The sequence below is a fragment of the Manis pentadactyla genome, chromosome 12 (assembly GCF_030020395.1).
Source record: "Manis pentadactyla isolate mManPen7 chromosome 12, mManPen7.hap1, whole genome shotgun sequence".
NCBI lineage: Eukaryota > Metazoa > Chordata > Mammalia > Pholidota > Manidae > Manis > Manis pentadactyla.
Genome location: NC_080030.1, coordinates 93,059,606 through 93,087,307, shown reverse-complemented (window position 1 = coordinate 93,087,307; position 27,702 = coordinate 93,059,606). Strand labels below are relative to the sequence as shown.

Below are 27,702 nucleotides of genomic sequence, written 5' to 3'. Positions count from 1 at the left end.
TGGTGATGCTGTCTATCACCTGCAAGAGGAGACATGCGATGATCCGGAGAAGCCAGCACTATGCCAGCTGCCCCCGTCACTGTTTGCAGAAGACAAGACTGCACACGGATCCCCTGCCTCAGTTCCCTTCAGGTCGGCTGAGGCAGGAGGGAGGCAACGGAGAAGGTCTATTTAAACACTCCGCCCACAGGGTGTGCTGCATGACCTTGGGAGGGTTATATAACTTCCTGGGGCCTTAATTTCTTCCTCTGTAAAACAGAGACAATCATGATAGCTACTGATGTCACTGTGGGAGTGGGTGACAAGCGTTTAGCACAACGTAAGCACTCAGGAAATAGGAGGCGTGCGTCTATCTGTGTATCAAGTCAATGGGAGGCTGAATTTTCCAGTCAGACTTCCAAATCCTTTCCAACGTTTAACCCTTCCTCCATCGCTTCTGTACTATTCCCAGGGGCAGCCCCGGGGAGAGTTTGGTCCCTTGGCCTTACCCAGGACACAGCATGACACAGCGACTGGCTTCAGCACAGAGCTTTGCTGGGATCAAATGTCCCTGCGGAGCAGGGGAATGAGGACTTCAGGCAGAGCCAGCTGTCAGGGAGGCTCTCTGCTTCTCCCCCAGTATTCACACCACCACACACCCACAATCGGACGCGCACGCAGTCCGGGACTTGGGAGGACGGACTCTGATCCCCAGGAAAGTGAGTATCTACTAGGTGGAGCGCTTCCCAGGACTGCCCTGCTGACGTCAGCTTCCCTCGCATTCGGCCTCTCCCGACCCCTGAGCTAAGACTTTCCCAGCTCCGACTTCCTCTCAAATTGGTTATTGCTCATATTCTAAGTTTCAGTCACGGATTTTCCATGAACAAATGAGGTCCCACCAAACTCTTTTGCTAATAATTCTATCACATAACCCAATTTCCAATAACAATCAGTTATTCTTCATTGTTTAAAATTACAATTCTGCCACATCTTTACAAGAAGAGGTTCCTACAGTGAAGGCAGCAAGAACAGAAATGCCACTGACCTTGAATTGCTTATTATACGCCCAGAATTAGCCCCAGAGATACTCATTCCCGAGAGTTTTAAGCAATCTTAAAATAGTTATGTCTCTCAGGATCTTCCCATTATCATACTCAAATTATTTCCACAATAAAAATTCATTTAATTAGTTGAGCTTCAGTAGTGTGCTGGAGACGGGGTCAACCTGACAAGTTACCAAGCCGGGATCTTTCTGTGTAAGAGTCCTGTGCCTCCTCTTCAGAGTGGGAGCTGGGCTCTCTCTTGAGCAAAGGGCGAGTTTAACTTTGCAGTGGTAGGTGGGCTTCCACTCTTGGGCTTGGTTCTTCTTTGGAGCCAGTCCTTGGGAAGAATCCACAGACCACAGAGGCCTGTCCTGACATCCTCCTCCTGGGGGGTTCTCACAAAGCCCTGGGCAAGAAAGGTACCACGCATGCTTCAACTGCAGGCAGATCGCCTCTTTGATAATCACTGGTGTCTACCCAATGTCCAAACAAAAGCATGGTGGGAACAGGGTAAAGAAAAGGAGGAGAAAGTCGGGGGCAGGGGTGGGGGTGGGGAGGAGGAATAAAGGAGGATGGGCAAGATCAGTGAGCACCAGGTGAGGGTGCAGCTACTGATAAGAAGGGGGGCTCAAGCTCAGTCCCCTCCGTTCCCACCCCTTCCCAGACTGGAAGGGCTCCACCCAGCCCAGTCTCTGCTAATCAGATCTCTGTTGAATTAGCGCAGGGTTCCTTCTGGCAGGATGTAGTTATTATGTTTCCACGGTCTGTATCATGCTTAACGTTTTCCTTTAGAAGGGAGAACCTGAAAATAATTATGTGTATGTATGTATGACGTGGGTGTGTATATATTCATTCTTTCTAAAATGTGTAATATACAGAAAAGTGTACAAACCATAGGTTGAACTTTCAAAAACAGAAACAGACCTGTGTAACTAGCACCTTAGTCAAGAAAATTGATTGCCAGGATCCCAGAAGCGCCCTTGCAGTCACTACCTCCACTCCAAGAGTGACCAATGCCCGATTTTTAACCTCACAGATTAGTCTTGCCTATTTTTGACTTTATAGGAATAGAATCAAATAGGATATATTCTTTTCTGCCTGGCTCCTTTCACCCATTTCATTTGTGATTCTTCCACGCCATTGCTTATAACCACACATACTGCTTTCATTCTAACTGCTGTACGGTGTCCCGCTGCATGAACAGTCCACGTCTGTGTATCCATTCTTCTATTGAATGGATGGATGCCCCTTTGAGTAGATTTTTATTTAGTGTGTTGAAAGCAATGCTCTTCTATAAACATTCTAACATGCACGTTTTTTGGTGAATAAACACATAAATATGTACACATAGGACTGGAATTGCTTATATGCTCGACTTTAGCAGATGTATCTACGCATGTTTCTTACATTCCAGTGCATCCTCTCCATCTATGGACTCACGTAAGGTATGTGAGAGTCCCAGGTGCTGGAGTGCTGGGTAAGTTCTATTACCACTGAGAATTAGGCAATGCCTTCAAAAAGTTATGGAAGACGAATAAACCTGTAATGCTAGCTTGTCTGTTTTCTTTAGTAACTCGGTTAGAGCAAAAGAGCAATCACTGCAGGAATATTATTGACGGAAACATGACACACAGAGAGGCGGACAATGGGCAGCACAGTCCCTGGCCCTCGGTTGGCAGCAGGCTTGCTCCTTCCACCACAGAAGGAAATCACTCCACCCCGGGGGCCCACATCAAATGCCCAACTGGTGGAAAAGACAGGACACCAAGAAAGAGTATTTCATTTAGTTCATGCCTTGTTTTTATCAAATTGGACTTAAAAGGAAGCTTGCTGTATTCCAATTATGTAAGACAAAGACATAACATCCTCTCCTGTTCGCACAGACCCAGTATCACACTCCTTTACAACACTCTGCTTGCCACTGGACGATTTATCAAAGTAGTAACAAAACTTCAAAGGAAAAGTTCCTTGAGGGAGTCTGCCTCTCCATGCTATGATGGTCTTCTAAAGCATTGCCTCACAAACCACCTTATTTTCATTCTTTAAGAAGAAGACTCAAGAGTTTTCATGTAAAAGTCTGGTTAAGTCACAAAGGTACCAGATGAGTCAGCAATTCCGCCGCTAGGTATACACAAGCCCAAGAGCACCGAACACATATGACCACACAAAAACTTGTATACAAATGTTCACAGCAGCATTATTCTGAGTCAGAAAAGTAGAAACAACTCAAATGTCCATCAATTAGTGAATGGACAAGCAAAATGTAGTGTATCCATACAATGGAATATTAGTCAACCATAAAATGGGGTGAACTATTGATACATAATATGGATGGACACTGAAAACTTTAAGCTACATAAATGAAACCAGACAGGAAAGATCACATATCGTACGCTCGAGCTTATGCAAAATCCAGAATCAGCAACTCCAGAGAGAGAGAAAACAGGTTGGCAGGAGAAGGGGTGAAAGGGAATGAGGAATGGCTGCTATGGATACGGGATTTCTTTTTGGGGTGATGACATGTTCTGGAATTAGTGGTAATGGCTGTACGCCTTTGTCAGTACAGTAAAACTCACTGACTATATACTTTAAAAGAGTATATTTTATGGTATGGAAATATATCTCAATTTTTTAAAAAATGTCAAGTTAAGAGCCAGGGCATTGAAATCAGACCGACATGGACCTGAATGTACTCTTTTGCATGCATTATGTTGGGGGCAAGTCACTTAAGCCTCTGAGTCTCAGTTTTCCTCCTCTGTAAAATGGAGAGAATAAAAGAATTATTTCAAACAACGTAATAAAGTGTTTGGCACAATGGTAACACATAGAAAGGGCCCAATAAACGACTGCTGATGTTAAAGTGACAGAAATAATAGAAACTGGCTCTTAGCAAATGTACCTTTCCACATGCCTGGGACATACTCATCACTGAGTCCTATCAGACCCACTGCAGGATTTCACTTTCTACATATTGTGTAAGAAATTAAACGGGCGAGGCCTGCTGCTTGTCAAAAGGGAAAAAGCCTGCCACAAAGAACGAAATATCAGCCAGCAGAGGAGCAGAGATGGCAAGGGTTGTTTGCAGAGGCCCCAAGCAAGCGTCGTCGAGCAGCTGCTGGGAAGCCCTTGCTGGCGGAGAATCAGCTGGGGCAGGATGCCACCCGTCCAATACCCCCAGACGCCTAGGAACAAAACAGCACGCGTGCTGGCTTCCCATCCTACCCCTTGATCCTCAGGTATGGGCAAGCACGCTGACACCAGGGCTGCCGGCCACAGAACAGGCAGATGCCATCCCCGTACCTTGGAAACGGCTCAGCCCGCTGCCTCCTTCTGGAGGTGACAGCAGAAAGGTGTGAAGACGGCAGCTTCCCATCTCCAAGCGCCAGCTCTGTCCAGATCAGCCACTGCCCCCACGCCTGCCTCAACCCATGGCTGCAACCTACTGTATGGAACCCCCCAAAACAACAAGCTGCGTAGGATCTTTCCAGTTATCAACTCTTAGCAATGCCAACAGTACTCCATAAGTCAGAAGTCCTTAAAAGTCGTATTTCAGGGACAGCAGTTCAAAATTTATCTTCTAATTGCCAAGGACTGAAGACAGACGGACCGCAGGGATGTTCCTCCTTGCGGTCCTCCGGGCTGCCGACGCCATGAATGCCAAACACGGCAAGAAGGTCCTATGTGACAAGGGCTTCCTTCTCTCTTTCCTTTTCCCCTTTTCATTTTTCTTAAATGTGGTTTGGTGCAATTTTTAAAACCACCACATTGCTTTTAGCCTTTTTCTTAAAAGATGTTTTGGAACGGCACTGGCTTGTTGTACTGTTCCTTTTTTCAGAAATTATCTATATATGTATGAAAAATTCTGAGTGGTATATACATTTCCTCCCTTAAGTTTTCACAGCTTTGTTGGATTATCAGTATAGCTGCTAAAAATCAGTTGGTTAACACTTGAGAGTCGGATCGATTTAGGACCCATTCCTGCTGGTTATTTTACGTGTTGAAGCTACTTAACTACTCTGAGTATCAGCTGCTGCTTTTGTAAACTGGGCATATTATTATTGATGGAATGGTTATAAAAATTAAATGATATAATATAGTATAATATCTTATAGAAATATGATAATGTACCTAGAATATATATAGATGCCAACTTTTAATAACCACTATTATTATTGCTATTATGTAATTAGACAGCCATATTTGACTCTAGTTCAAAATTGCTTTCTTCAGGATTTTAAAAACCATCACATTGCTTTTAGCTTTTTTTAAAAAAGATGTTTTGAAGGAGCACTGGCTTGTTGTACTGTCAGGTATCTGCAAAGCCCTCACCTAAGGCTACTACTTCACAAGGTCATGCTTTCCTTTCTCAAAATCCTTCCACTCCAGCTGATAATTAGGGCTGGGTCTCAACACAGCCTGCAGGGAAACACAGTACCTGTTCTTGCAGGAAATAACTTCATTCTGAAAGACTTTCAGGTTCCACTGTTATGGACTGATGGAACTTGGGGACACATGGGCAAGTGCAGATAAAATGAAGGTTCCTGTGGCCAGGATTCCCACCTGGCTCTGGTTGCCTAGCTCACTACACATGTGTGGGCAATACATCGCCACTGACTCTATATAAGGAGCTCCGCCCAGTGCTCTGGGCGATACGGTGGCACAGCTGCAAGAGAGCAGAGCAGAATCTGGAGTGGTGGCAGTGCTGAAGACAGAGACTGGGATGGCTGTGCGGGCAGAGAGACCCAGAGGACGGCTGTGCGGGTAGAGAGGCCCAGAGGCGGAGACCGACTTGCTGCATGCAGACTTGCTCTGAGTGGATGAGATTTTAGTGATTGACCTGCCACCATGGAAATAAAGTTGGGTATACCCTGAACCCATGGGACCTGCTGTCTTGAAATGGGTTTCAGCCCCAAGCAAGTTTGCTATGGATTCAATGTGACCAAAGAAAATGACAGTAAAAATTGTTAAGGCCTCTGTCCTTCACCCCAGGAACACTCTACTGTCATTTCTTTGGTCATACTGAATCCATAGTGGACTTGCCTGGGGCTGAAACCCATTGGCAAGACAGCAAGGGAGGGCCCATGGGTGAACGTCAAGCTAGAGTGATGAGAATTTATCAACACAAAAGCACTCCACTGTCATTTGACCCAGAAATTCCACTCCTAGGAATTTACCTGAAGAAAACAGGATCCCAGATTCAAAAAGACATATGCACCCCTATGTTTATTGCAGCACTATGTACAATAGCCAAGAAATGGAAGCAACCTAAGTGTCCACCAGTAGATGAATGGTTAAAGAAGATGTGGTACATATACACAATGGAATATTATTCAGCCGTAAGAAGAAAACAAATCCTACCATTTGCAACAACGTGGATGGAGTCAGAGTGTATTATGCTCAGTGAAATAAGCCAGGCAGAGAAAGACAAGTACCAAATTATTTCATTCATCTACGGAGTGTAACAATGAAACAAAACTGAAGAAACAAAGCAATGGCAGACTCACAGACTCCAAGAAGGGACATGTGGTTACCAAAGGGTAGCAGGTGGGGAGGGAGGGAGAAAGGGGATTGAGGGGCATTATGATTAACACACATAATGTAGGGGGTCACGGGGAAGGCAGTGTTGCACAGAGAAGACAAGAAGTGACTCTATAGCATCTTAGTACACTGATGGACAGTGACAGCAGGGGGGCGTGGGGGGGACTTGGTAATATGGGTGAATGTAGTAACCACAATGCTGCTCATGTGAAACCTTCGTAAGATTGTATGTCAATGATATCTTTACTAAAAAAACACTCTACTGTAACATGTGACTTACTCTCCTGACAAACACCCACAGCGGCTTCTCATGTATTGGGATGGCTGCTTGAAGCCTGGATGCAACAATGGCCCGCATTCAAGGAGACGGAGACGCTACAACTGTCCAGGCAGAAAACTGAGGATCAAAAGGCTCAAAGGCAGGTGTGCCAGACCAGATTTATTTTGAGAAAGCAGAAGAGCTCACTAACGATGACCCCAGGAAGGCCAAGTGGTCGCTGCCTTCACTACAGGGACCGAGGCACTGACGGGGGGCCCAGCATCACGGAGAGGCCAGGGGCCTGTTCTCTGCGGGCTGGAGTGACAGTCGGAGATGCTGCCACGGTTTGGGGCTCTTTGTAACTAATGGGGGATGAGAGGATTCCAAAACAGCAGAGGCCAAGTGGAGCCGATTAACCATCAGGGACTGGTGGATGGATGTAAACACCTAACTGACAGCAAGGCCAGAGCAGCAAACAGGGTAGACAACTGACTTGTATGAAAAGAGAAAGAGCTGGAGAGGAGAAGGCTGACGGTTGCTGTACTGCACAGGTGCACAGGCCCCCGGCCAAGGACAGGCTGGATCTCCTTGAGAAAGGACCCTGCTACAGCACCACCCAGTTCCCATGAGAAAGATTTCACGGATCCTTCCACAGAAGGACCTGCAACCACCTGCTAGGATCCCTGGCTCTGGGGAAAGTAGAATGTCAGATCTTCCTTGTGGGGTATGGGTCTGAGCTGACCCTGATCCCATGGGACCTGCTGTCTTGAAATGGGTTTCAGCCCCAAGCAAGTTTGCTATGGATTCAGTGTGACCAAAGAAAATGACAGTAAAAAGTTCTTGGGGTGAAAGGGTTATACCCAACTTCATTCCCATGGTGGCAGGTCAATCACTAGAATTCTGTCCACTCAGAGTGAGTCTGCATGCAGCAAGTTGGTCTCTGCCTCTGGGCCCCTCTGTCCACACAGCCGTCCTCTGGGCCCCTCTGTCCACACAGCCGTCCTCTGGGCCTCTCTGTCCGCACAGCCAACCCACACAGCCGTCCTCCGGGCCTCTCTGCACAGTCGTCCCACACAGCCGTCCTCTGGGCCTCTGTCCTTAGTGCTGCCACCACTCCAGCCTCTAATCTGCTCTCCTGCAGCCTTGCAGCCCTGCCACCGTGCAGAGCACTGGGTGGAGCTCTTTATATAGACTCAACAGCCATGTATGTTCCACAGGTGTGCAGTGAACTAGTCAGCCAGGGCCAGGTGATAATCCTGGCCACAGGAACTCTCCTTTTATCCACACCTGCAATGGTGGTTCTGCAGTTCGAATAGAGGTTTATGGAGTCCAGGTGACAAATGGAGTTGTGACCGTGTGCGCTTCACATGGGGTCTGGTAGGTCCCTAGAAGTGTCTTGGTGTGTGGTGGTATTTTCCCAGCCCCCTGAAGTGTGTATTTCATATAGATATACTTAGAAACTAGGAAAACCCTCCCAGTGGTTCCCTGAGGGAGAGTCAGGACTCTCTTTCCATAGAAAAGGAAAACCTTATAGATGTTATTGTTCTTAGTCTCTAAAGCAAAATATACTATTTTGTTCCTGGAATAATAGTTGGCAACCTTAATAATTAAAATAAAAAGTAGTATATTTTTCTTTACAAGGTGGTGTGAAGGAACATTCATAAGACAACCTTTTGTCGTGTCTTACTTTTCCTTGCATTACTATGATATTTAGTGTCTTAAAGTCTGTCTGATATCAGACAAGCTGAATGTAAAATACCATAAAAATCCCAAGAACAAAGATGTTTGGCAATTTGAAACTGAGCGGTTAAAAGTTACTCATTTGGGCAAATGAAATACCCACTCTCCACACAGAGGTACCTTCTTTTGTTAAGCAAATAGGAAGAACAAAATGACACCAGTTTCTGAAATTGAAATTAAAAGGCTATAATTAGAAATACCTTCTGCTAATTTTTGTCTTCACAAGAGTAGGTTGTGGAGTGAAGTGACTTAGCACTGAATTACTTATACTGATGATCTTAAATAATTTCAGGGGTCAAAGTTGAGCCAACCAGTCACACAAAAAAATTCTTAAGGCTAAAGAATCTAGTCTTTATTTATCCTTTATTTGCCTTCACAGTGCTTTGCACACTGTAGATACTCATTAAATAGTTGTTGAAAGCCATTTCTCTATGACAAGAGATTGCTAAAAAAGTGGTACCAGGAATGAGGACTTTTGGTAATGTCAAAAGGACTTTGTGTCCTGTGCTAGGCCTCCTATGCCTCAAGGTGGTCAAACAGTTGGTGGAGTGAAGTTTCTCTTTGTGCAAGTATCTCAGAGTCCAGAAGCATAGAGATAAATGAAGGAGGAATGATAGGATATCATAACTGTGCATTGTCTAATCAATTAATGGATCTTGGCAATGATCACCAACAGGTAATAACGTCACAAGAGACAGCAGAAACTAGATACTGTATACCTCCTGCCACAAGTGCGTAACACCAATTGTCTCTCTCACCTAAAAACTGAGCCTGACTGTCATCAAGCTTCTTGGAGATCTAACTACTAATTTATAGGAAATACAGGGACAGAGGAACATGTTAAATGAAACCATGAGGGTGTTTCTAACTTGATTTTGTATTTCTAACCTGTCTTGGTTTCTAGATCTGTATTTGTAAATATAATAAAAATTCATTACTAGGACAAAGGAAATTAAAAAATACATACAATATACAAGCCCCAAGTTTTTATTCATAGGTTAAAAAGACACAAAAGTACATTCCAATAAATTATAAAAAAACATTATTCTTTGAAAATGTACATATAGGCAATTAATAGAAAATTGCTATTATACTCACAACTTCCTATCATATTGTAGTCTTAGCTAAATAAAGTTATGAAGTAGCAATTCTTCATATTAAATGCTTATATACACACTTTGAAAGAGCACTATATATATCACTATTTACATTTTTAATGTGAAAAATCAGCTAGTTTCAAGCCTATCAACCAATCTAACTTCAACTGGATTAAGGACAACATGACTTGTTGGGGATATTATAGGAACTGCTTCAATGTTTATTTTAATAGCAGTCATAGTAGAGAAAACAGTTTCTGTTTCTCTGTTTTCTCTACATACGAATGGAAGAATAGATTTTAAAACAATTTTAGCAAGCTCAAGATAATTACTTTACAACTTTTATCCAAAATGAGATGATAAAATTTACATTTTCAAACTTCATCTTCAATCTACAGTAGCCAATGCTAATAATTTATCTTGTAAAATTAAATTTAAATTATCTTTCAATGAAATAAATAGATTTCTAGATTCATGAATTTTCTATACATGGATTTTCTTTTGATGAGCAATTAAATTCAACATGCTTGATATGGATAAAGTGAAGGCTCCTGTGGACAGGATTCTCACCTGGCCCTGGTCGGCTAGATCACTACATACGTGTGGGCAATATGCTGTTGCTATTGATGCTATATAAAGAGCTCTGCCCAGTGTTCTGTGAGACACAGTGGCAGGGCTGCAAGGCTGCAGGAGAGCAGAGCAGAGGTTGGAGTGGTGGCAGCACTGAGGACAGAGGCCCAGAGGACAGCTGTGCAGGCAGACAGGCCCAGAGGCAGAGCCTGGCTTGCTGCATGCAGACTCGCTCTGAGTGGACGGGATTCTAGTGACTGACCTGCCACTGTGGGAATAAAGTTGGGTATAACCTTTTCACCCAAAGAACTTTCTACTGTCACTTCTCTGGTCACAGTGAATCCATAGTGAACTTTCCCAGGGCTGAAATCCATTGGCAAGACACTTGATTAAATTCAAAAGGTGTTTGGTGATCCCTTGTTATATATGTACAATGCCACACATGGATGTCCTTCAGTATTAAGTTATGGAATATGTCATAACAATCAATTAAACTCTGTTCTGCCAAATTATTCTCCCCTTTTGATCTTATTTTCCATTGAAAAACATGTTTTCTTCTTTGTATGAAAGTACTAAGATCACTGATACACCAAACATATCAGATACATTCATATATTTAAAAAGTTGGAACCAAGCTAGCTTCTTACCTTGAGGAACACCAGGAGTTCCTACATTTGACAGAATTTTTTCCCTCCATAACCATTATACTTCAGGATGCCACAACTACTATTTATGATCAGTTTCCACTTACACGTAATAAAGAGAATAATCTCAAATTGAACAGGTCAGCCCTAAGGTAAATTCATACCTTTTCATATATCACAAAGACTATTATTCAATACTGCTGGCAGTTTTTCACAGCAAGACACTCTTTTTTTTATTTTTATTTTTTTTTATTTTGGTATCATTAATCTACAATTACATGAAGAACATTATGTTTACTAGGCTCCCCCCTTCACCAAGTCCCCCCCACATACCTGTTCACAGTCACTGTCCATCAACATAGTGAGATGCTGTAAAATCACTACTCACAGCAAGACACTCTTGATGAAGGAAGCCATATGTTCATTTACACTCTGACACAGATTTCTTCACCTTGGTATTACTCTAGAATGTTTTTCTATCATCCCAGCTGCACCATCAGAAAAGCCTCACACAAAATTTAAGTCCAAAAGCACATTTGCCGAGAATACCCATGTGCCTGGATGTTACAGCAATGTCCAGTTGCTATAAGAGCTTCTAAACATTACTCTGTACTTGTCACAACCAAGCCCTAGACCACACTTTAAGAACCACTGCTCTATAAGGCAAATGACCTGATATCTTCAACAATAACCAAAAAAACTACAGGGAAAAAAAAAGAAGAGAAACTACAGATTAAGAAAGGCTTAAGAGACTTTTCAGTCTATTGCCATGTATGACCTTGTTTGGATCCCAATGAAAAGAAACTTAAATTTTTATGTGACAATAAAAAAAAAAGTGAATCATTACAGAACATTTTGTGACATTAAGGAGTGATTGTTGATTTTTGAATAGATGATAAAGATATGGTGTTTATATACATCTGTTTATTTTTTAGAAGAGTACTTTTAGGTACACAAACTGAAATATTCACAAATGAAATGACATGCTATCTGGGATTTGCATATAGTAACCTGGGGTTGGGGTAAAGAGGTACAGACGAAATAAGATTGCCTATACTCTGAAAATCATTGAAGCTGACGGTATTAGTTCAGAAGGTCCATTGTACTATTCTTTCTATTTTTATATGTATTTGAAATGTTTTATAGTAAATGTTTTTTAACGATCAAGAGAATATCAAAAGATAGAAGCAATCTGAATAACGGGTATTTTATTATTGATCTGCAGACATTTAAAAACAATAGTAGGACAGATGTACAGATTATCCAGGCCACGGATAATGATTAGTGCTGTGGTGGAGTCACAGAAGACGCGGAACAGCTCTGAGACACCCATTCAAGATTGTTTTAGGGTAGTTCTCAATCTTCTTTTTTTATCATTTTTTAAATTTTTTTAATTTTGGTATCATTAATGTACAATCACATGAGCAACATTATGGTTACTAGACTCCCCCCATTATCAAGTCCCCACCACATACTCCATTATAGTCACTGTCCATCAGTGTAGTAAAATGCTATAGAATCACCACTGGTCTTCTCTGTACTGTACTGCCCTCCCCATGCCCCACCCTAACCCACCCCCCCATCCCCACATTATGTGTGCGAGCCGTAATGCCCCTTTTCCCCCCTTATCCCTCCCTTCCCACCCATCCTCCCCAGTCCCTTTCCCTTTAATAACTGTTAGTCCATTCTTGGGTTCTGCGGTTCTGGTGCTGTTTTGTTCCTTCAGTTTTTTCTTTGTTCTTATACTCCACAGATGAGTGAAATTATTTGGTACTTGTCTTTCTCCACCTGGCTTATTTCACTGAGCATAATACCCTCTAGGTCCATCCATGTTGTTGCAAATGGTAGGATCTGTTTTCTTCTTATGGCTGAGTAATATTCCATTGTGTATATGTACCACATCTTCTTAGGCTATGCTTTTTAAAACTCTACAGTCTGATCCTGGCTTACACACACACTCTCTTCAAATACATCCCCTTCCCTTTTGAAAGTCACCATTCCAGGAATCTCAATCACATTCTAACTGCACATGACTCAAGCCGTTTTCAGAAACAGCCTCAGCTTGGCCTGCTGGAGTGTAGTTCACCTCTGCTTAGCTCACTTAACAGTCACCACCGCGAGCCTCTCCTGCCACCTCCCTCCTCACGGCCTCTCTGCCATTCCTCCCACCTGTCGCTTCCCAAGAACCTGGTTTCCCCACTCCAATCCCCAATCCCAACATCTACTCCCTTAAAAGCACAACTTTAGATTTAAAGCCTAATAAATTCAGCTCTCACAGATTGTGAGAGATCATATCTCAATCACCTGGATGTTTATATTACCTTCTTAGTCACACCCCTTTTTACTAAGTCAGATTTAAGTTGTCTGACAACAATACCCAGCTTTCTCTGGTCTAGTCAGCCCCTCGGAGCAGATAAACTCCTCTGCAGACCAAGGTCAAAGCACAAGTACACTGTTCACTTTGTTTAGTCATCTAAACACAGAATCCGAACTGAACAGGGATGTTGGCCAAAGAAGACTCACTGGCTATTATATCTGAAAAATACCAGGGTCCAGACTCTAAAACCCTGTGTGTGTTGTGTGTGTGTGTGTGTGTGTGTGTGTGTGTGTGTGTGTGTGTGTGTGTTTGGTGGGGGGGTTGTCCTGGTTCCTGGAGTGAGACTGTAAGGTGATGTCTTCACAAGACTGTAGCCTTACATTCTGGAACAGGGCTTTTCAAAACCCTGCAGGTTGGTGCTATATACTAAATGTGTGCGTCTCCCCAAATTCATATACTGAAGCCCTACTCCCCAGTATGACGGGACTAAGAGGCGGGGACCTTTGGGAGGTCCTTAGGTTTAGGTGAGGTCAGGAGGGTGGGGCCTCTATGATGGGACAAGCACCCTTCTAAGAAGAGGAGCAGACTAGGGGTGCCCCCCACACCCCTCATGGCCCCTGTCCCTCTGCCGTGTGACAGTACAGCAAGGAGGAGGCTGTCTAGAAGAGTCCTCACTGAAAACCAAATCAGCTAGGGCCTTAATCTAGGACTTCCAGCCTCCAGAACCAGGAGAAATATGTTTGTTATTTGTTTTTACAGCAGCCCAGACTAAGACAACCACCCTCATGCCTATTTTAGGAATTATTTTAAATTTAACAGCACAACTATTACATGCATAAACTCTTATTGTAAAGTAAAATTTAAGTATGATAGCTAAAGCAAATTTCCCCTTGACGGTTGCCTCCTCTCCACTCAATTCCCTTCCCATAGGAAACCACATTCCCAGCGTGGTGTCCTTCCTTCCAGAGCATTCCTATGGGTGCTCACACACACACAAGCATAGATACACACTCTCTCTCAATGGCTGGGTGCGTGCATTTTAATATAATTATATTATGCATATTATTTGCAACTTGCCTTTTTCCACAAACAGCTATGCAGTATTCTATGGACTATGACAGTTGATTTAAGCATTCTCTTATTAATGATCATTTAAGTTGTTTCCAACTCCTTTTTGTTTTTTTGTCACAAGTAATGTTGAATGAACAAAACGTCCCTCTGTGTCCATTGCTCTGACCCTGAGATGGGTAAATGAAGGTACAATAGGGCACCTGTCCTGCCCAGGGTTGCACTGTGGCTTAGAGCAGAACAAAGGCCCACCAGACTGTTGGCCTGCTTTCCGAGGTTTTCCTACCTAATATAAGAGCACTCATTTTGCTTAATCAGTTCTGATGTCTTTAAACACTTATTTTTAAATATATTTTTAAACTCATAAATATAATACAATATAATTATACATATATATATATATATTTTTTCATACTTTTGAGTGAGCCTGACAACTCCTACTGGATCAGCTACATTCCTTAAAGAATTCCCAGATGTGTCTTTTTCTGCACGCCAGGGCCACAGAAAGGGCAATCACGGCAGCACGTCACCCAGAGCACATTCCGCCGCCCTGAGGCTGAGCAGAGCTGCCTCAAGTATCAGGGTCACTGCAGCACACACTGCGCCCCAGTAGCGCCTCCATTTCTGGGGGTGTAGCTTTCATGCTGCTTTACAGAGAAAGGGAAAACACAAAAGGGCAGAAACAGCCCCACCTGGACACCAGACGGAGCCCAGTAATGATGACGGTGGGAATGATAAGACAGCAAACCACTTCTTGAGCTTTTTACCCTGGGCCGCGTGTTGTGGTGAGGTCTCAGCTTCATCCTACCATTATCCACCTTTCACAGATAAGGAAATAAACCAGAGAGAGGTCAGGACAGTTAATCAAGATTGCACAGCAACCAAGTGGCCAGGGTAGGATGTGAACACAGGCTGATAAGTTCCAGGGCAACTGCTCTGAACCTGTGTGACGCTGCCTCCCCGGCTTCAAGAAGGCACCAAGTTTCCATGTTAAGCCAAGTGTAGGCCGAGTTCTATGGTGGGCTTTCAGAACAAATGCATTTTTTACTTAAATTTGCTCTCCATTTAAGGGACAAGGCCTTAAATGAGTGGTCACTGCCATCAGGCTTCTCTGCAGAGCACCCTGGGGAATGGGGAAGGGGCCCGGGTACTTCACAGCCTGGCACAAGGCAGGAGTGCAGCCAAACAACCACACATGCATCAAGTTCCATATTTATCAGTGCAACCAAAAGCCCAAGCTCCTATCTGCACAGGTCTTCTTGCACATGGGCATGTGTGTGCATGTGTGTTTTAGACTCTTGTCTCAGCTGGGGAAACGTGCCAACTGTAATGGTTTTCTGAAGCCAACTGTTTTTTTCCCTCCAGAGGCTAATGAATAAAACTTTTACCCTGTTTATGCGGCAGGTATTCAGGGTTTAGTACTTACCAACGGTGAGAGTCACAGGTTTACATGAGGAGGCACACCTCTCCTAAATCAAGATGCCTTTGGACATGAGGGAGGAATTTAAATATTACTCTTATATTAAAACATAGTTAATCATAAGGAAGTTTTAAATATTCAGTTTTAATGAACCTGATTAAGGCAGCGATTGGGGAACCTTACTCTTGTTTAAGACTCTCAATGCCTTCTTGTCTTTTCCCTAAAGAAGCTATGTGCTCTACTTAGCTGAGTGGGGAGTCCAAAGGGAGCCCTGCTAATAGTCCTTGCTAGGTTCTTGCAAAGGCTTCCATTTCTACCCGCAAAGTGTGCAGCACCAACTTGCAAAGCCAGGTAGGACAGCAGGATTGGGTGCTCCCCTAAGACTACCATGTTTATGCAGATCTGAATAGCCTAGCTGCCTCCCCCTTCCAAATCCACACACTTCATCTCATTACCAATTTCTATTTTCTGCACAACAGTTCACACCATTTGAAATGGTCTTGCTCACTAATTTATTTACTTAAGCATTGTTTGCCTCCAGTCACCACCCCCTCCCATGATACCCAGAGAACAGGAGCCTTTTCCATGTTCACCTCTTTGTCCCCAAGCCTGCAGCAGTCCCTGGGCACAGCGGTACTTATAAATACTTGTTGAGTAAGTGAATGAATAAATGAGGTGGATGTGAGACACCTAGTCAAGAATGCAAACAGAAGTTCTAAAGATGGGTCTGAACAATCGCCCTGTTCACTAAACAGTACTCCACAAACGCATGGGTTAGGAGCAAGAATAGACTAGAAACCCTCATTCCTCCCCTCTCCCCATTCTGGAAGGCAGACACAAGCTTTTTTGGGGGTAAACCTATACTATCTTTCAAATTCACAAAACAACTTTTTAATAAAACATAAAAAAGGTTTTCAACTTTTTTTTGGCAAAGGCAAGAACCACAAAGTAATTACAGGCTTTACACCTAATAGGATCATACATTAGTTGGAAAGTGTTGTACTGCCCCCAACCCATCTCTCCTTTGACTGTCAGCAAGAATATGTTAGGGAGACAACATGATATTAACCCAGCAGTTAGAGACAAATGCTTCAAGTCAGCCATAAAATTGTCTAATTGTCTCTGAAAATTAAACCTTTTACAGCATAGCCACTTTTGGCTGCATTATTAATATTACGACTTGGTATGGAAAAAAAAACAAGACCTGCGCCATCACCTGGGAATTAATTCTTTCAGGGCACCAGTTTGTAATTTAACACAATGAAATAGCCATTTAGCTAACAATTCTGGGAATGCAGATGTGTTTTCAAATCACCTTGGTAAAACATATAGCCTCAAAACATACATGTATATACCTGATTTCAGAAACCAAATCTTACGACCTATTAGCACCAGGTAGTATTTGACCCCTCCCCTGCCTCCCCAGACCACCGAGGTGCCGACTCAGAGAATCTGGCTTACCGCACACATCCCCGTGAGGCTGACCTCGATGCGAGACCGGGAGAAGGGGCTGCTTTGGGGGAGAGTGCAGTGGTCACAGAGACAAGCACTTCTCCACACACACTCATTCAGGGCGCTGGAGGCAAGGTTCTTGTACAGACGAGGGGTGCCTTCAGGAGGGGAGGGCAGTATTCTGTTCTCCAATTGGATATCCACTTGGCCAGCACACTTATGAATTTGTCCCTACTTCCTGGGGCAAAGATAAAGAGAACTACACTAACGATGGTCCAGAGAAGACCACGGGGTGGAGAGGGGACCAGCGTCTCCTCAGATTCTAGATTCTGGATTCCTGAGACACATAGAAGCGGATCTCCAGCGTGAAGGAAGCCCAGGAGGCAGGGAACACTGTGGGGCATTTGGGGGCTACCTAGCTCACTAGGTTGTCAAACATATAGTCAAGCATATAGAACAGTGCCTGGCCCTTATGAAGTACCGAACATGCTAGCAGTTATATTCATTACTATCTGAAGCCCGGATTTTGAATGACTAGTGACATGACGTTGGGCAAGTCCTTAACCTCTGCGGGCCTCAGTCTATAAGAGTGATGATAATACTGACTTCACAAGGTTGATTCTATGTGTATTAAGATTCTATGTGTATTAAAAAGCTTGTAAGCTTTTAATACAGTGTAAACTTCTAATATATTCATTCATTCATTTATTGGATGATTTTTGAACAGCTAGTAAACGCCAGGCATGTAATAGCGGAACAGATACCTGCTTCCTGCCCTCATGCGCTCCCCCTAGTGGGGAAGATGAGCACTGAACAGGTAACTTCAAAGGTGATACTAAAGGGAAGTGTTGACGTGCCCTGGCAGTAAATATCTGAGGGAATGAACCTAACCCAGGAGATCAGGGCAGTTACCTTTAAGGAAGCGGAATTTCTGCCTGACAAATGCAGGCAGTAGGGAGATGAGGTGTCATTACAGGTAGAGGCCACCCAAAGGGCCGGTGATCTCGGGGGGTAGGCCACAGGATGGGAGGGCAAAGAAGGTGTATGGGACAATGCCAAGCCCCAGGAGGGCATTTCAGAGGAAGTCCCACGGCCAGACCTGTTGAGTTTTGGGTGGCGCCACAGTGCAGCACGTGGATCGGGGGTGCGGGGAGACGGAGGGGCCAGGGAGTCAAGTGTGGGCCACCGGGCTGCAGCCTGAGCAGGGCTCAGAGGCCTGGACGAGGGTGATGATGCGGAGAAGTTGGAATAGAAGGACGTATGAAACATCGAGAAGTTTCAGTCCACACGGTTGGCTATCAATGTCTTTTCTCTTAGAAAAGGAAGATAAAGCACTCTACAATTCTCCTGCAAGGAAAGCTCAAGCTAGTCCAATGGATTCATTGGCTCTTCCAATGTGACTGTATTTTCTTGCCCATATCTTCTGTGCTGCTGATTCTTCTAATGCCTTTCCTCAGCCTAAGAGTGACATAACTGTGAAAACAGGAGCCCAGAGAAAGAATTGATTGGAACTCTGGCTGAATTCCCAGACAGGAGGGCCCCTTCCCAGCCTCTGGGGAGGTGGGCGCGTGCAGCAGGTGCACTAAGCCACCCCCCACTCCCACAGACTCAGCTTTCTAGGGCACAAAGAAACACTGAGCAGGTATCCTTAAGGGCCTTATAATTCCTAGAGCAAATTGAGGACAGTAAGGCCTCCCATGGATTTCCACGAGTGCACTGTTTATGCGTGTGGTGCAAACAAACCCAACTATCTTTTTAACTACTGACATTTAAATGTAGAAGTTTAATAGATTTGTTCTTCAAAGCCACCGCTGTGATTTTCAAATGGCCTGCCGAGTACAGTGTGAAGACAAGGCAAGACTTTCAGAATCGGGTCACGCATTTATCTTGGGAACCTTTTCTAAGCAAGCCGTCCGGGGCGAGTGTGCTGCCTTCTTTGTTCCTCCAGCCTGGGCCCTCCTGCTGCTATCACGCTCTGGAAGGTTCACAGGTGGTTGGGGCAAGGCTGAAAGGAGGGGAAGGGGGGCTCAGCACTTACACCGCCTCTGTTCACAGATGTTTGAGTGGCTTGGCCCTCCACGTCAGCACCAGGGCATATGGGAAATATAGAAGGGGCAGACCACTCAAAACCTTTGGTGATCAGAGTGTGAGCACCACACATAACTAGTGCCCCAGAAGCAAACCAGCAGCCCTGGCTACAAAAGGCTGCTGCAGGGAATAGTAAAAGCACGCAAAAACAACTGGATGGAAATGCTGGCTTCCCAGCAACAGATAAGACAGGGCGAAATAACCTGCTACAGCTGAGAGCCCTTGAGGCCAGGGGTGCACATCTCCAGGAATGGAGCCCTGAGCACAGACACTCGTTTTTAATTTTTTTTTTAAACAGAGCAGAAAGAGCTCCTGTGGATGCAAGTTTGAGCTGAGGGCATTTTTCTTTCCTGCTGAGGGTTATAATTCTACTGCTATTTTGGCTTCTCTTACATAGGCTAAAAAGCATATGGACTGACATTAATACCTTTATCCAACCGCATATGCGCTAACTTTTCATTATAGAAACATGTTTTGAAGCTGTACCATTATTAGACAGCAGAGGTAAGAGAATTTAGCATTAGGATCATTCTGATATCAGATTACCAACTCAGCCAAAAAAGATTCATTCATGCTGTAAACTTGATGGTGGTGATTTCAACCTATTTATTTCGGCACACTCAGCACCTAACACAGTAGTATCCTAAGTGGTTGCTGAGTGAAAAACCGAAACTATCTTCTCCAGCTGCTAAAGAAACTGAACACAGAGAAGTGTCGGGCTGGTGGCCCTGGTGAGCTGCAAATCCTGCTACAGCAAGCCTTTCACAGCACTATTTCTGGTAAAGATGGAGGACTCTAGATCGAGAACAGACCTGAATCTCTTCTTGCAAGATAAGAATGAGTTACCAAGATGATAAACGTAAAAAAACTTTTCACTTGTGGCCACAGAGCGGTACCCCTGAGCTCTTCTTATGAAGTTCAGTGCTTGGCTTTGTCACTGTTGGTGATACACCTAAATATGCGATACCCCCCAAAAAGAGCCTGAAGGTCCTCCAACCATAAGCTGGTCCAGTAACAGAAAAGTTTTCTTGAAACATCTCTTTCAAGCCTTTGCGGACTGTCTTGAAAGGTAAATGTTTCAAGTATTTTCCAAGAGCTGTTCTCTGCAAGAAGACAGCTGCTCACCAAGCAAAGAAGCAAACCGCCTCTCAGAGAGAAAAAGATATGAATCTCGTTCAATGCAAAACTGATGGCCTGATAGTGCCACAGCTCCTTAAACGTCCAGTACTTCTGCACATAGTAGCACAGTTAATTAACTGACTGAAGAGGCTGCCCTGGCTCCCAGGGGAAAACCTGCTGTCTCCATCTGATCTGGGCTGACCCCCAGGTCATCCCCCCACCACTGCTGAGGAATGCTTTTGATGGAGCCATCCCAAATCCATGCACATGGAAGGCTGGGGAGGGCTTTGAGCCACTAGAATCCATCCCTCCAAGCCTTATGCAGTGCCTCTTGGGGGCCAACGGAAGAACAGCAAGGGTGCAAGCTTAGGTGGGTGGAGCTCAAGCCCAGGACACTTTCCCTGCTAATCTCCACTGGAAGGGAAGAAAAAATTCTACGAGATGTTACTCCCCAAATCTTCTGGAGCTACTCTAGAAGAGCTTCCTGGCCCACTGGTGCGTATCGCTAACCCAGGACGCTAGAATCCCTTCCACAGATTTTTGCAAAGCGTTAAGTAAATGCTGTCAAAATGCAAGAGAGAAACCACAGAGGGCTGAGGAACAGTTTGACTCTTGAAGGGTATTGGTTTGTTTCATGATCTGTCAAGAAGGGTCATCAACACTGTTTCAAGATGACACCCCCAATATTATTTCATTTTCTAATAATTGAGATAAATTGACATCTAACATTATATTATCTTTGGTATTCCATTTCTTCATTTCTCCTTCAGCAAGTCCTGAGGCAGCATGCCTGCTTCGGTTCACTCTGCAGGAAGCTATTCGGCAGTTCATTCTCATTCTACGACGATCTTTTCTTTTGACCCTTCAGACATGAAACTGAGCTCCTTAAACACCCTGCCGGCCCCTGCAACAGCATCACGGAGCCTCTAAGTTGCCTGCCCTGCAAGAGCAGAGCTCTGGTGCCTGGAGCTTCTACAGAGCATCTCCTGGGACCCTTCCCCTTAGGGTGTACATGCCAACATATTGGGTAGACATTCTTTCCGGCCAGAAATGAACAAGATTCAGCACCGTGAATGACAGGCTCTGAAAACAGATCCTAGGTTATGTATGTACAGATAGGGGATTCTTTCCGGGGAAATGGGCAAATTGATACCAAGCCATTTCCATTGTCAACACAGGCCAAAGAACTTACATTGGAGGCTAGAAAAGCTATTTTTAAAAGTACAGGTTATATAACAATATATACATAATACACAAATTTTGTTTTTAAAAATGAGTATGTAGTATAAACACATAAAAGAGAGACTGGAAGGGTTTACGCTAAATAAATAATGCTACTCCGGATTGGGTGACTTATCTTCTTTTTTGTACTTATATTTTTTTTCAAGACTTTCTATAAGCAAAGTAAGTAATGAGAAGAAACTCTGTTTTTACAAAGGAAAATAGATCTGCTCCATGCAAGTCTCTCCAGCCCCAGGGCAGCCATTCAAGCCCAGGCCCCCATTCTCTTTGCCCTGAATGAAAACCTCACCTCCAGCCTCTCACCTGGGAGAGCACAACCGCCTGCCCGCCCGCCTGGCCTCACCGTCTCCGGGTTCTCCACACTGAAGTCAGAGCGCTCTTTTAAAAACATAAATCTGACTATGCCACTTTCACTCTTAAAACCTTTCACAGCACATGGGTTGCCCTTAGGATAACATTCTTAACATGGCTTGAGGTGCTGGCCCCTCAAGCCAGCCTCAGCTCCTGGGGCTGGCCATGCACCACGGTCCTGGCTTGTCCCCATGCTGCTTCCTCTGTCCGGGACTCTCCCTGCCTCTCCTGGCTTTATTCTCACTCATCTGTGAGGCCTGAGGCTAGACGTCACTTCCCCAGGGAGACCTTCTCTGGCCCACGAGTTCATGAAGATCCGCTCAGAACCTTATGAGTTTATTTCATGACTGATTAGACTTAAAATTACCTGTTTAATGTCTGTCTCCTGGGATGGACTGTAAGCTCTGCAAGGGCAAGGACTATGGAACACAGTAGGTGGCTAATAAATACTACATTTGAATACTTTTCTGCTTAAAGAATGAAGTTCTGAAAATCAGGGCAACGTGAAATAAATACACATTTCTCAGCATGTTATCTCCTGTGCTACTTTAAGAATTACATTTTAGGAGGATCACGGGAAGATGGCGGCATGAGTAGTTCAAAGGAAATCTCCTCCCCAAAACATATATATTTATGAAAATACAATAAATACAACTATTCCTAAAAGAGATACCAGTGGATGCAGTGCAACAGCCAGGATACATCTACATCTGAGAGAACTCAACATCACACCAAGGGGGTAAGATACAAGCCGCGGCCAGTCGGGACCCGAACACTCCCCCACCCCAGAACCTGGCAGGAAGAAAGGAGTTGGAACGGGGAGGGAGTGAAAGCCCAGGACTGCTAAACAACCAGCTCTAGAAACCCACACCTGCAGCGCAGACACAAAGTGTACAAGGTACTGAATATTAGAGAAACGGAAAAGCAAAACCTGTGGGCAGGTCCCTGCAACCGGTGCCCCTGAGACAAAAGAAAAGTGAGTTCTTTCTACAAGTCTTAAAGAGACAGTGACCCACCCCATGGCTGGACAAAGTCGTCCCGGCACACTTAGCCAGCAGCTGGGAATCCGGGGGAACCTGAGGTGCCCTAAACCCCGGGGAGGCAGCACAGCTCTGAAGCCCCTCATGGCACTAAGCAGCCTGCCAGTTGTTCCTCCAACTGGCGCGGACCCCGAAACACCGGCCCAGTGGTGTGAGCGTGGCAGCGTGTGCCGGGGGCAGCGGGGCCGGAAGGGACTGGGAACAGATCGCGTGCACCAATGGCACCAGAGGGGACCAGTAGAGCTTGTGCAAGCCTGCAGCGGCAGCAACTGAACAGCCTGGGTGCGGGTTGCGCACACCGGTGGCAGTGGAGCCAGAGGAGCCTGGTAGAGGCTGGCGCGGTAGAGCCCCGTGCGCACCTGCAGCGGAGCCAGAGGGAGCAGGCACGCTCCCAGCAGCCGACCGGAATCCCAGCCCAACACACAGCCGGCCAGGCCAGACCCAAAGGCCACTGCTGGCACATAGCTGCCCGGCAAGGGCGCCACTATCATGGAGGAGCGCACCTGGTATGCCTGCCACTCCCCGCAGGGCTCTGCGCTGCTCTGACAGAGACCCACCCACAGCAGCTTAGGGGACTAACCCGGTGGCTGCTCCAGGAGTGCAGGTAACCAACACAGGCAGCGGAGAAGGGCAAGGCATCCAGCAAGCAGGAAAGGACTTTCTTCTCTCAGCTGACAAACCCGCAACCTGCCTACAGTCACCGCTATCATCATGAAAAGGCAAAAAAATTTACTCCAGTTCAAGATAGTTCAGACAACACATGAGAGAGGATCTGCAGAGACAGACCTAACCAGTCTCCCTGAAAAAGAATTCAAAATAAAAATCATAAACATGCTGACAGAGCTGCAGAGAAATATGCAGGAGCTAAGGGATGAAGTCCGGAGGAAGATTACAGAAGTGAAACAAACTCTGGAAGGATTTATAAGCAGAATGGATAAGATGCAAGAGGCCATTGATGGAATAGAAACGAGAGAACAGGAATGCATAGAAGCTGACACAGAGAGAGATAAAAGGATCTCCAGGAATGAAACAATATTAAGAGAACTGTGTGACCAATCCAAAAGGAACAATATCTGCATTATAGGGGTACCAGAAGAAGAAGAGAGAGAAAAAGGGATAGAAAGTGTCTTTGAAGAAATAATTGCTGAGAACTTCCCCAAACTGGGGGAGGAAATAGTTGCTCAGACTACGGAAGCTCACAGAACTCCCAAGAGACGGGACCCAAAGAGGACAACACCAAGACACATAATAATTAAAATGGCAAAGATCAAGGACAAGGACAGAGTATTAAAGGCAGCCAGAGAGAGAAAAAAGGTTACCTACAAAGGAAAACCCATCAGGCTATCATCAGACTTCTCAACAGAAACCCTACAGGCCAGAAGAGAATGGCATGATATACTTAATGCAATGAAACAGAAGGGCCTTGAACCAAGGATACTGTATCCAGCATGATTATCACTTAAATACTAAGGAGGGATTAAACAATTCCCAGACAAGCAAAAGTTGAGGGAATTTGCCTCCTACAAACCAACTCTACAGGATATCTTAGAGGGACTGCTTTAGATGGGAGCACTCCTAAAAAGAGCACAGAACAAAACACCCAACATATGAAGAATGGAGGAGGAGGAATAAGAAGGGAGAGAAATAATCATCAGACTGTGTTTATAATAGCTCAATAAGCGAGTTAAGTTAGACAGTAAGGTAGTAAACAAGCTAACCTTGAACCTTTGGTAAGCACGAATCTAAAGCCTGCAATAGCAATAAGTACATATCTTTCAATAATCACACTAAATGCAAATGGACTGAATGCACCAATCAAAAGACACAGAGTAATAGAATGGATAAAAAAGCAAGACCCATCTATATGCTGCTTACAAGAGACTCACCTCAAACCCAAAGACATGCACAGATTAAAAGTCAAGGGATGGAAAAAGATATTGCATGCAAACAACAGAGAGAAAAAAGCAGGGGTTGCAGTACTAATATTAGACAAAATAGACTTCAAAATAAAGAAAGTAACAAGAGATAAAGAAGGTCATGACATAATGATAAAGGGCTCAGTCCAACAAGAGGATATAACCATTATAAACATATATGCACCCAATACAGGAGCACCAATATATGTGAAACAAATACTAACAGAATTAAAGGAGGAAATAGAAGGCAATGCATTCATTTTGGGAGACTTTAACACACCACTCACTCCAAAGGACAGATCCACCAGACAGAAAATAAGTAAGGACACAGAGGCACTGAACAACACACTAGAACAGATGGACCCAACACACATCTACACAACTCTACACCCAAAAGCCCCTCTGAGATTGGGAACCAGACAAGGATGTCCACTCTTCCCGCTTTTATTCAACATAGTACTGGAGGTCCTAGCCACGGCAATCAGACAACACAAAGAAATAAAAGGCATCCAGACTGGTAAAGAAGAACTCAAACTGTCACTGTTTGCAGATGACATGATATTGTACATAAAAAACCCTAAAGACTCCACCCTAAAGCTACTAGAACTAATAACTGAATTCAGCACAATTGCAGGATACAAAATTAATACACAGAAATCTGTTGCATTCCTATATACTAATGATGAACTAGCAGAAAGAGAAATCAGGAAAATAAATCCATTCACAATAACATCAAAAAAGAATAAAATACCTAGGGATAAACCTAACCAAGGAGGTAGAAGACCTATACCCTGAAAACTACAGGATAGTCATGAGGGAAATTAAAGAAGACACCATTAAATGGAAATATATCCCATGCACATGAATAGGAAGAATTATTATTGTCAAAATGGCCATCCTGCCTAAAGCAATCTACAGATTCAACATAATCCCTATCAAAATACCAACAGCATTCTTCAATGAACTGGAACAAATAGTTCTAAAATTCCTATAGGACCACAGAAGACTGCAAATAGCCAAAGCAATCCTCAGAAGGAAGACGAAAGCCTGGGGATTATGCTCCCTAACTTCAAGCTGTACTACAAAGACACAATAATCAAACAATTTGGTACTGGCAAAAGAACAGACCCATAGATCAATCAAACAGAACAGAGAGCCCTGATACAAACCCACACATATATGGCCAATTAATATATGATAAAGGAGCCATGGATATACAATGGGGAAATGACAGCCTCTTCAACAACTGGTGTTGGCAAAACTGGACAGCTACATGTAAGAGAATGATACTAGACTATTGTCTAACTCCATACACAAAAGTAAACTTGAAATGGATCAAAGACATGAATGTAAGTCATGAAACCATAAAACTCATAGAAAAAACATAAGCAAAAATCTCTTGAACTTAAACATGAGCAACTTTTTCCTGAACACATCTCCTTGGGCAATGGAAACAAAAGCAAGAATGAACAAATGGGACTACATCAAACTAAAAAGCTTCTGAACAGTAAAGGACACCATCAGCAGAACAGAAAGGCATCCTATAGTATGGGAAAATATATTTGTAAATGACATATCTGACAAGGGGTTAACATCCAAAATATTTAAAGAACTCACATGCCACAACATCCAAAAAGCAAACAAACTGATTAAAAAATGGGCAGAGGATATGAACACACAATTCTCCAAAGAAGAAATTCAGATGGCCAACAGGCACATGAAAAGATGCTCCACATCGCTAATTATCAGGGAAATGCAAATTAAAACCACAATGAGATATCACCTCACACCAGTTAGGATGGCCACCATCAAAAAGACAAGAAACAACAAATGCTGGCAAGGAGGCCAGGAATGGGGAACCCTCCTACACTGTTGGTGGGAATGTAAATCAGTTTAACCATTGTGGAAAGCAATATGGAAGTTCCTCAAAAAACTCAAAATAGAAATACCATTTGACCCAGGAATTCCACTCCTAGGAATTTAACTGAAGTAAACAAGATCCCTGATTAAAAAAGACATATGCACTCCTGTGTTTATCGCTGCACTATTTACAGTAGCCAAGATATGGAAGCAACCTAAGTGTCCATCAGTAGATGAATGGATAAAAAAGATGTGGTACATATACACAATGGAATATTATTCAGCCATAAAAAGAAAACAAATCCTACCATTTGCAACAAAATGGATGGAGCTGGAGGATATTATGCTCAGTGGAATAAACCAGGTGGAGAAAGACAAGTACCAAATGATTTCACTCATCTGTGGAGTATAACAACAAAACAAAACTGAAGGAACAAAACAACAGCAGACTCCAAGAAGGAACTAGTGGTTACCAATGGGAAGGGGTTGGGGAGGAAGAAGGGAATGAAGGGGCATTATGATTAGCACACACAATATAGGTAGGTCGCGGGGAAGGCAGTACAGCACAGAGAAGACAAGTAATGACTCTATAGCATCTTACTACGCTGATGGACAGTGATTGCAGTGGGGTGGGGGGGACTTGATAATATGGGGGAATATTGAAAATACAATGTTGCTCATGTGAAACCTCCATAAGATTGTATATCAATGATACCTTAATTAAAAAATAATAACAATAATAATAAAGACCAAAGCCATTTTCAAAAATTTTCAACCTCAAGCTCCATGCTGTTACTACAGTACTAGGCTGCCTTGTACATATAAGGAAGAAAATGAATGCTACTCAGTAAGGTTAAAAAAATAATTTGGAAAGACCTTTAAGTGTCCAACTTATTTTCTAATGTACCCCTTAAAATATTAGGCACATCAGAGATTACATCAATCAGGATGGACAAGGT

At 43.9% G+C, this 27,702-nt stretch overlaps 1 protein-coding gene across 7 annotated transcripts in view; it reads right to left on the bottom strand.

Moving 5' to 3' along the window:
• The window catches only part of ANKRD6 (ankyrin repeat domain 6), a 170,708-nt gene that overhangs the window by 78,053 nt on the left and 64,953 nt on the right, over window positions 1–27,702 (bottom strand). The window lies entirely within an intron of this gene.